The 8,977-nt window shown below is 43.5% G+C and overlaps 1 protein-coding gene across 3 annotated transcripts in view; it reads left to right on the top strand.

The window, feature by feature from the left end:
- The window catches only part of MARCH8 (membrane associated ring-CH-type finger 8), a 77,409-nt gene that overhangs the window by 40,191 nt on the left and 28,241 nt on the right, over positions 1-8,977 (top strand). The gene's annotated exons all lie outside the window — the stretch shown is intronic.

Genomic DNA, 8,977 nt, shown 5'->3' with positions numbered 1-8,977 from the left:
TTTATTGCTTCCTCCAGGAAACAATTCATCCAAGTGTATGTGTTTCAGCCAGCAATAGCTGGCTTGAGTCACCTGCTGCCTGGTCGTCTTCTGAAGGTGTGAAACTGCCCAAGTCTTGCTACTTTTCTTCACGTTATTTATTTACTTATAATAATCTGTTGCTTCAGCTGTCTTCATAGAAGGACTTGTCTTGTTGTTGGCCACCTCAGTTGTTTGTGGCTGAAGTCTTTGCATTTCTGCAGCATCTCTTACTAGCAGAGGCCAGACTCCCGACTGATTGACTTTAGTGATGGAATTCCCCTGGACTTCCATAAAGCCAGGATTAGTGGTGGAATTCCCCCTGACTTCCATAAAGCCAGTGCTTAACCTCTAGTGACCATACGCAAAAGCTGATGACCTCCCATTGGTTTTTTCTGTGTTCATTTCCACCCCTTTCTTCTCCATGTTGGCATTTTGTTGGCTTTGTTGATTGCTGCTACATCTTGAAGAGAGAAAATCTCACCATTTTGCTTTTGGTGCCATTGTCAAAGACTTTCCCCCTGGTTCTATATGGCCATACCATCTTTGTTTCTTCAATAGCTTCTTCAAATAAAAAAGTTGAAATCATAAAATCATAGAATGGTTTGGGTTGGAAGGGACCTCCAAGATCATCGAGTTCCAACTCCCCTGCCAAAGAAAAGATTCCTGTGCTGCAGTTTAAATGCACTACCCTTCAAATGCAGGGTGCCTTTTCTCTTAGCTGTGAATCATCTTTCATCCGAGAGCACTGTTTTCCTTAAGCAGTTTTGATTTATTTCTGTAAGGAAGGATGGTTGAATGTGTTGTTTGTCTTAGATATTATTCTTTGTGTGTTCTCTGACCTTACAAACAATTGTTGTAAGAAATTTAATGTGCTTTAAGCTCTCCAGAACATTACAGGTTAGATTTTTAGAAGGATCTAACTCTAACCAGTGTTTAGCAAAGTGACTTTGATGGGATCCATAGGGCCCAGCTCCTCATTTACCTAAATTTGTGTGATCCTTTAACACTAAGTGAGTCTGAAATGCTGCGGATCAGAATATTTTGCAAACTGCACTGATAAAAATGGGAAGGTGAAATTTCAGGCACAACCAAGCTGGTCTGTACCGAGTAGGTGTTACTGAGCAGGTCTGATATCTACAAGTGCTCTTTTGAGAGCTCTTCTGTCATGTGCTTTTGGCCATATCATGTTAAATGTTACCAAAAATACCCTGAACGCTTTCCCAGCATCGTTTGGGAAGTGATGTCTCTTGTTGCTATAGGGAATATCATTTGCCTTTACGGTCTGTGGAGTCAGAAATAGGTTAATAAGCAATCTGAATATCTTAAGATGGAACGGGAGGAAAAGAGGATAAAATCCTTGAGCGGAATAGAAGCAACTTGAAATATGAAGTTTGCTTTGGGAAGCATCCAGTTTTCTGGTATCATTCTGAATCTGGTTTTAGATTCAAAAGGCCCTTTGCAACCTTGGCTAAGAGATGATTCTGTGATTCACTGTTTTAATGGTGTATTTCGATAGTATGATATGAGTTGGACTTTGTGGACCTCTTTAGCTAAGCAGAGGCACTTGTGTCACGTCCAAGGCTGCGTGGCCACCTGCCACCCTGTCCCAGGGCCACCAGCTACAGCACAGCCTGGTCCTCCAGCAAGTGTGGCCACCAAGAAGGGCCAGCTCTTCGGAGACTCTGTCTGGGCTGTCGGCTTCCTGTAGCTGTTGGCAGCTTGAGAAATTCCAAATTACCAGTTGCCGAGAGGGTGTTTGATTTTTTTAATCTGTGAATGTTTAAAACAGTCAATTGCTTTGGCGTATTGATGTGTTTAGTGTCCCATAAGAATTCCAGCAGTTGCATTAAATGCAGTTACTTCACAAAAGATAGAAGGTTATTCCTTTTAATCTGTTTATAATTGCTGGCTTCCTGGGTGTTTGCCTCCCTCTTTCTGCTTTTAAATAGATGGATTTGTTTGAAAAGGCATTTTTGCTGTCGCACAGGTAAGGTTAAAGCACGCTGCTTCCATTATCAAGAAAGGTGTATATTTTTGGATCATGTCTTTTGTAATTCGTGTAATTTGTTCCCTGAGGGAAGGATTCATTTTTCTGTGTTGCATCACAGAAAGGCATGCATCCAGTTCAGGCAGGTTGTCTGGCAACAGCAAGATAAGAACATCCATAAAACATGTTGGATGCCAAACTTCGCAGTTTACTTTCTTTGTTAGAAATTGGGCACGTGGCACGTGAATATAGAAAGTGTGCAAAAGACTGCCTTTTTAGTGAAAGCTACCAGATTTTGATGGTCTTGGGCGGAAATTAAAATTTGCTCCTCCAGGTGAGGCAGCCCCAGCTCAGCCAGAGGAAGGCTTTTATCTCATCTTCTGGCTCAGACAGTTGAGATGGGGACATGGGGATCAGACCTCCAGTTTGGCTTGGCAGCTGGAAATACAGGTTATCCATAAGCAGATGTATAGAAGGATAGAATTCCCTGAACTCTGCCATTAAAGCCATTTGGTCCGTCGTCTTTTCCTTTTATTGGTCTTTTTTTTTTTTTCCTGTTAAAGCCATATGATCTGGTGATTTTTGTTTCTGTTGCTGATGTTCTCAGGCACAGCTGTAAGTTCAGCGCCTGGAATAAAGCTCGTTAACTCTCCTATGGTTTATTTCCAGCCTCAGTTTTTGCCTTCAGGTTGTTTTTCTGAGTTTGTCTCCTGCTATGTGAAGCGGCTTGATGTGAACATGAATGAGCAAGTTAGTGAGGTGTCTGTGTAATCCACAGGCAACTTGCTATAGGTTTTTCCACTGTGATGGGAGATCGGAAAATTTTATATTTGGTTTCTTCTCTCATTCGTGGATTCGTGGTCCCAGAGAATCAAGTGGGATCATCCAAGAACAGGAGATACTGGAGTAAATGGTTGGGGCAGATTGTTTGGATTCCTTTTTCAGTATTTATACTGGGTCACGAGGAAGGCAAAAAAAGGGAATATTTGAAATTATTTCCATCACCCCTCTCAGTTTCCAGTGTCTGGGGGTAAACACTCTGCAAGAACAGGGATGCAAGGAGTAGATCCATTACTGTTCTTTGATTAGATGCCATTATTCTTCCTTCCATTACTCTTCCAGCTGTACACAAGAATCATTGATGAACCTTGATGATATTTCCTCATATTTTATGGACAAAAATTTGAAATGAGCAAGGCTTAAAACTTTGCCAAGCACTAGCTGTATAAACTTCTAGTAAGCTTCTTGCTCTTCCGTGATGACCTGGTGACTGCCAAAGAAATGAAGTCCATCTTCAGTTGGTATGATGCAAAATACCATTTCCTACTGAAGTAATTAAATGTTGGGTTCTGTCAGTCACAAGATGCTTACAAAGCTTTTGTAATTTGACAATCCATTGGGTTTGACATATGAAGAAAATAGCTCACTCAGCCTTCTCCCATTTCTTTCCTCTCATTCTATCCCATTCAGACAATTAAGTGCACATGCCAATCTCTTCAACAACAAGAACAACCCCTCTCTCAAACCAAAAGCCTGTGTTCTTTTTAATTTCTACTGTTCAGGTCGCAGTGCGAGATTTGCATAAATTTTGGGAAGAGATTTTTAGGAAATCTGACAGCGTTATGAAACCTGCAGCAGTGCCTGGGTGTGTACGACTGCGTGTTTGTACAACAGCTTTGCATTCATGGGAGTTGATGAATGAACCGAGTTTCACTCCTGACTTCCTGCTTTGCTGTGCAAGGGTCATTCAAAGAACCACACAATGGTATGGTGTTGGAAGAGACCTCTGGAGATCATCTAGTCCAACCCCCAGCCAGAGCAGGTCCACCCAGGGCAGGTTGCACAGGAACATGTCCAGGCGGGGTTGGAATGTCTCCAGAGAAGGAGACTCCACCACCTCTCTGGGCAGCCTCTTCCAGGGCTCTGCCACCCTGAAAGTGAAGAAGTTCCTCCTCATCTTTAGATGGAACTCTTATGTTCAAGTTTGTGCCCGTTACCTCTCATCCTGTCACTGAAAAAAGGCTGACCCCATCCTCCTGACACCCACCCTTTCAGTATTTACAGGTGCTGATTCAGATCCCCCCTCAGTCTTCTCTTCTCCAGACCCAAGTCCCTCAGCCTTTCCTCAACACAGAGATGTTCTGGTCCCCTCATCGTCTTTGTAGCTCTGATTCTTGTGAGCTCTCATTCGGCTGCTCAGCACTTCAGATCCTCACCATTTCAAGCCATGCCATTCTGTGTTCCCTTCTGTAATTCTCATAAGGGCTAAGAATAAGAATTGTTGCACAAATGGGAGCAATTATTACTTATTATGTTCTGCCAAGTTTTTTATTAAGGAAAGCAACCATTTACCCAGAAGACTTTGTTGAAATGGTGCCCGAGCCACTCATGGTTGATGTCAGTATCTAATTTCACTACATATCGATCTTGTGCTTAAACTATCATTGTAAAATGCAATTGTAATGCACTAAATAAGATTTAAAATGGCTTTCAGATTCCAGGTCGAAAACCACAAATGGGCAGTGCCCTGGCCACTCTGCCCTGGTTTGTTTAACTGTGACTCTCTCGGGTTGAGGCATTAGTACTTACCTCCCAGGATTCTGCAGCTGGGGCATTGCAGTAAGAACATCATCCAAAACAAGCCATTCTAATCAGGAGAAGTTACAGGTTGCACTTGTAATTTTTTCCTATCTAGATTTTTTTTTTATGTGCCTGACAGGATGTAATTTTTTCCTATCTAGATTTTTTTTTTTAAGTGCCTGCCAGGTGGTTCTAGTGGAGTGGGATGATTTTGAAAGGCAGGATTCCCATTATCCCATGCAGAAAGAGCGATCTGCTGGAGTAGAGTGACACTTGCTTTAACTGGTGATAATTGCATGGTCCATGCTGGCAGATGCTGTATCTGTCTTGACCTTTCATTCAAGTGCAAAGACAAACTCTTTTGCCACAAGGAAGGAGAGCTTGTTTGGAGCTGTAATTACCAGGCTAGAATAAGTATCACTGCGCAATGAGAACATGCTTGAAAAAGTCTCTAAAGACCTTTATTTGTTGGGCAGTGATAGAACCAAAATAGAAGCTTAGCCTTGCCACTCCCGTGTCAGTGTTAATTTGTGAATAATTGGTAGAAGATCCCAGAACCAATGTACCAGTGATGGATTCGGTGTGAAAAGTGAGCTTTTGGTTTTTTGCCTTTAAAATAATTTTTATCTGTTTGGTGTTTCTGTTCCTCACTTAGTACTTGTGTCTGCCAATTGTCCGTTTGGTGTTTCTGTTCCTCACTTAGTACTTAGTACCTCTTTATCAGGGAATGCAGCGATAGGGCGAAGTCAGGGAATGCAGCGATAGGACGAAGGGGAATGGTTATAAATTCAAAGAGGGGAGATTTAGATGAGATCTTAGGAAGAAATTCTTTGCTGTGAGGGTGGTGAGACCCTGGAAGAGGTTGCCCAGAGAAGCTGTGGCTGCCCCATCCCTGGAGGGGTTCAAGGCCAGGCTGGATGGGGCTTGGAGCAACCTGGGCTGGTGGGAGGTGTCCCTGCCCAGGGCAGGGGGTTGGAACTGGACGGGCTTTAAGCTCCCTTCCAACTCTAACCATTCTATGATTTTATGATTAAAATCCACCTATTCTAGGAGCTCCTTCCATGTCTTTATAGCTCTTTTCGGTCTTAATGACTGGAAAACATATGGCATCCTTAATGCATCGCAGCATGGGAAACACCAGCCAGCACTGGCTCTGGTTAATAGCTTCTGCAGAGCTTTTTCCTGAAGGATAGATGGTTATTATTTTTTTTTTGTAAAAGAGAATTGAGCAGCACAGCTAGACTTCATGAGCTGTATTACTTGGAGGCGTTTCTGTTGCTGTTTAACGATTTAAAAAAAAATAATAATAATTTTTGTGGTCCTGTGCTGGTAAGGAAGGACTGTATGTTCCTTCAGCGGGGGAGCTACTTGAGTGGTCACAGTGAACGGGGGATTGCTCTTTGGTCACAGTGAACGGGAAACTCATCTGTTTATCTGCTTTTAGCCCAACATGTTTTAAAGTCCGTGTGTGTGTGTAAACTGGGGTACTTGGAGCTGCTGTTTCAAAAAATGTTCCTGATTAGAAGATGGGCCAAGACAGGGTTCAGCTGGTGTCCAAGGGCTGGAGCAGTTTTCTCTGGGTGATGGGGCTGTTTTGGTCCTTGACTGGAGAACGTGTGTATACTCACAAGTCTGTGTTGGATCTGGTACTGGCTGTTGGGTCACTTGTCACTCCTGGAAAATATTGATGAGTTGGTGCTCCTTCTGCTTATCAGTGTGTAGCCCAGTAGAGTACAGAATTTGGCCATCCTGAGCTATGGCTGTATTGAATTTCCTGTTGACTTTACGGACCAGCTTTGTGTGTTAAAGGGTCTGAGACGTGAAAGCACACTTAGGTGGCCAGGAGTCCTGTAAAAAAACCACCCATACTTCAATATATGATCACATGCACTGTGTAACCCTTAAGGGAATATTTTTCAAGACCACTTTTTTGTTTAAAAGTGATCATTCTTTCAATAACAAACCCAACTGTTCGCAGTCATCTGCTGACCGAAACCTCTGATGGGTACGTTCCCAACAATAGATCAATAAATATATTATGAGGGTCTGTCACTTAGAGGCTCCTGGCACCCGTCAGATAAAATCAGCTCTGGGAGCAGAGCAGAAGGACTAGTTTCTGCGGCGTGGTGAAGGGTATATTTGCTCTGCACCATTTACTGTGTCGTGCAAATGTAGGTCTTGTCCTCCAGCTTGTTTGCGCTTGTTGGATTTTAGCACATCCTTTTCAACACAGGTGCCTGTCTGAGTTCAGTCATGCTCCCTTGCAGGCATCTTCTTCAGCTGCACACAGTGGTACTCGGGGAGTGTTGAGTTAGTGTGAGGAACCTCTGCTCTGTCTGATTTTGTCTTTAGGAATGTCACCTGGAAGTCTTTGACACCTGGGGCTGGATCTGGGGCTGTCACCGGTGTGGAGCTGTATGTGTTGCTTCAGGCAGACTTCTTGGCCCCGGGTCCTGTTCTTCACCACCGTTTTCTTTTCCCTTGTCCCACATAGCTGTGCTTTGTTTACCTCCCACGCATCCCTAGAAGGACCAAGCACGGCTCACTTTGCCCCACACCTCACACATACGCAATGACAAGTCTTCGTGCTCGCCAGCTTGTGTTGGTCTCTCTTCGTCATAGCTTGAGAACGTGTCCCTGCCCCCTTTTTTCTTCCTTCCGTCTTCTGAAGCTTCAATGAACTTCTTTTTCTTTTTTTTTTTTTTTCCCCTGTTGCTATAGTTACACTGCCTTTGATGGAATCAGCTAGGTCCTTCCCTTACGGGTGGAGGCAATTCTTAGCCATACTGGTTCTGGCAGTAGTCCCATCCAATGTTAGTCTTGACGTAAGCATCATGTCCATATTTTTTTTTGGAGGGGGGAGGGGGGAGTAGTCTTTACGTGTTTGTTTCTGTACCAGGAATACTGTTATCTGTGCAGCAAAAGCTCGTAGTCATCTCGAAAATCAAGCTCAGCCTTGCAGTATGCAAATCTGGCATTCAAGTTGATGGTCCAGACCTTAAAGTGGTCCTTAGCCATCAGTTAAAACTGCCGGGAGGTTCCCTGGTTGCTTCTCCTCATCTCTGTTCTTCTGAAGAACTGTTTTACTGTCTTCTGGGTACTCAAACTCCTACGCACAGAGGATTTCAGAGCACTGTATTTGCTTCCTCACATTTTTAAGGGAGGAAGTGCAATTTATATCCATGAACTGAGGCAGTGCCCAGGACTGCGCTGAGAGGCCACCGGTGGTGTAAAGAAGGGACTGCCTGCTTTTGGTAGCACATGCTGAAGTTTGTTGCCTTGCCTTCTCTTTTTCCCAACACAAAGCTCTGAAGTTGCTCTGGGGATGTGAGGTAGGAAAAGGTGTCTGGGAGGATGGGGATCTCCAAGCGTGGGTGTAGCATCCACGAGCGCAACCATCTGGGCTGACTTGATGTGGGCTTCAGTCACTGAAGACCAGGCTGGATGGGGCTTGGAGCAACCTGGTCTGGTGGGAGGTGTCCCTGCCCATGGCACGGGGGTTGGAACTTGATGATCTTTAAGGTCCCTTCCAACCCAAACCATTCTATGATTCTATAAACATTATTTGAATTGTGACAAACCATAGGCCAGGGGGTCTGAAACCGGTGTGCTCTATCCAAGCTGATCTAGAATTTACTGCAGTTGACTGTTTTGGGGTGGTTTTTCTATGTTCCCATTTGTTATATGCAAAGGACTCAAGTTCTGTCTGATCAGTGCAACGAGAACTGGAAGAGGGTGCTGTCGAAGTGTCTCTGTTCAGTTAAATTATCATCAGGAATCAAGGTGAAAGGGTTTGGTTCCTAAAACCCCGTGTGAAAAGATGTACTTCTGGAAACTCTTACCCAGCATAGAGCTAACAGGAGAAAGTAGTAAATTTATCCTTTTTTCAGGAGGATTAAATCTAAAACGAATTTGCAGCCCAGTCTCACAGACTTAGAGGAAGATAGATACATACCTGTAACCAAACATTATGACTTGCCTTGTTTGTAATATTTGTGTAGGAAAAAATATATTTCTTCTCAAACTTCACTCAGAAAAGTTTTTGCAGAGCAATTTCTAGGCTCTTCCCAGTGGAGCAATGGTGTCCAGTTACAATTATGGCAAACCGATGTTCAGAAACTGGGACCCCTTAAAGAGTGAAATATCTTGGTGAAAACTTCAGTTAATTTTAGGAGGAGATAATATCATCACCCTTATCATTCAGGGTCTGCACACGGAAAAGTAATTAGCAGTTACAGTCGTCACTGATTTCGGTTTTGAGAATTGCAGCTTCTGTGTTTCCATCTTATACAGTATTTCCAGTTTAATTCTGAGTTCTGTGGTAAATAGGAAGTTCCTCAGTAATTCTGCTGTGTCTCCTGAAATGACACGCATGGGATTATTCAGAAT

The sequence above is a fragment of the Calidris pugnax genome, unplaced genomic scaffold (assembly GCF_001431845.1).
Source record: "Calidris pugnax isolate Ruff unplaced genomic scaffold, ASM143184v1 scaffold196, whole genome shotgun sequence".
In the NCBI taxonomy this organism is placed as follows: Eukaryota; Metazoa; Chordata; class Aves; order Charadriiformes; family Scolopacidae; genus Calidris; species Calidris pugnax.
The sequence above is the reverse complement of the archived record's forward strand: the minus strand, read 5'-3'. Positions and strand labels throughout refer to the sequence as shown.